Below are 2,049 nucleotides of genomic sequence, written 5' to 3' on the forward strand. Positions count from 1 at the left end.
TCATAACTTTTATTTAGGAAAGATTGGGCACATGGAGTAAATCATACTTTCATTACTCTTATCCCCAAGGTGGCCATATGGTGGATTAGATGACTATAGACCTATAAGCCTTGTAGGAGGTTTGTACAAGATCCTCTCAAAATGTCTTTCGAGGAGATTAAGGAATTGCATTTCTGATGTAATAAGCCCTATGCAGTTGCTTTCATTCCAGGTCGTCAAATTCTGGATTGTTCTCTTATAGCAATGAGGGGATGATTTTTGGAGGAAAAAGGGACTCAAAGGATGTGTTTAAAGTGGATTTTAGAAGGGCATACGACACTGTGGATTGGTCTATTCTTTTTAAGGTTATGGAGAAAATGGGTTTCGGTTCTAAATGGAGAAGTGGATAAAACAATGTGTTACTACTGCTTCTATTTCAGTTTTGATAAATGGGGGTACCTTCTCATGATTTCCTATGGCAAGGGGTCTCCGCCAGGGCTGTTCTCTTTCGCCCTTGCTTTTTAACTTAGTTGGGGAACTCCTAAATGTCTTGCTCTTAAAGGCTGTCTCTGATGGATTGTTTTCTGGTCTGCATATTGGGAGGAATGAGACTGCTTTCAACTTATCTCATCTGCAATTTGCAGACGACCATTATTTTCTGTGGGGCTTCGAAAATGGAGATTTCAAATGTTAAAAGGGTCTTAAGAGTGTTTGAAGTTATGTCTGGTCTGCAGTTGAATCTTAAGAAAAGCAAGTTATTTGGTGTTAATACGGCTACAGAGGAGGTGGAGGAGTGGGCGTCTCTATTGGCTGTGCAGTGGGGAAATTTCCTTCTGATTATCTAGGTCTGCAGCTTGGTGCAACACGAATTCAACCTCTCTTTGGGATCCGGTTGTTTCAAAATTTAACAACAAACTAGCAGGTGGAAAGCTGCCACCCTTTCCTTGGCAGGGAGATTAGTTTTGATTAATCGGTTCTCTGTTCTCTTCCTACGTACTACTTGTCTATATTCAAAATTCCATCATCCGTAACTTCTAAACTCAACTCAATCATGTCTAAGTTCTTATGGGGAGGTGGAGCGGAGAAAAAATAAGATTCATTGGGTTAGTTGGCTAACGTGTGCAAGCCAAAGGCTGGTGGTTTAGGAGTGTTAAATATTAGCAATATGAACAGAGCACTATTGGGGAAATGGTCTTGGAGATTGCTAATGACAAGGATGCTGTTTGGAGGAGAATGATCTGTTCAAATACAAATGATCCTTTTTCCTTATTGTTCAATAGCAAAATCCCAGCTCAAGCTTCTTGGATTTGGAGCTCGGTGGTGAATTCTTATTTTAAAGAAGACTCTTTTGGTTGCTATTCCGCAGCATGTTCAGACTAGAAGTTGGGAATGATCAATTTATTCAGGGCAGGACAAATGGGCAATGGACTGCCCTCTTAAGGTTTCTTTTCCGAGGCTGTTCGCAATCTCTACAAACCAGTTTGGAAACTGATTGAATTTGGCGAGTTCAGTTCTTTGGGATGGATTTGGAATATTCAGTTGAGGAGAAGTTTAGCGATTGGGAATTTGAACAGTGGGCTAACCTGATGGCTATCATTTCTAATTTTTGTCTGTCTAAAGAGGCAATCGATGGTTCTGATTTGGAAAGGAAACGGAACTGGTGTCTATTCTACTAATTCATGTGTGAAGACTTGTTCTTTGGCTCAGAAGGATGATTATGGTTGGAAGAAATTTGTGTGAAAGGTCTGGTGCCACCAAGAGTCGAGGTATTCATGTGGCAGGTTTCTCCAAAACTGCCAGTGAGGTCTGAACTGGTTAAGAGAGGGGTTACGGTATAACAGATCTTCTTGTCCTCTATGTAATTTTGGAGGTTGAATCTTCTTCTCATTTATTTTTCTCGTGTTCAGTTGTGTGGTCTCTTTGGAACAAATTTGTGCAGTATTGGAGTCTTTGTGGTTTTCATACAAATGCGCAGAAGTTTCTTCAAGCTTGGGAAGATCTAAATCCTAGGTCTGCTATTTGGAAGTTTTCCTGCAGTTGTTATTTGGACTGTTTGGAAAGTAAGAAATA

This window comes from Hibiscus syriacus, unplaced genomic scaffold, assembly GCF_006381635.1.
Source record: "Hibiscus syriacus cultivar Baekdansim isolate YM2019G1 unplaced genomic scaffold, ASM638163v2 tig00111309_pilon, whole genome shotgun sequence".
Classification (NCBI taxonomy): Eukaryota; Viridiplantae; Streptophyta; class Magnoliopsida; order Malvales; family Malvaceae; genus Hibiscus; species Hibiscus syriacus.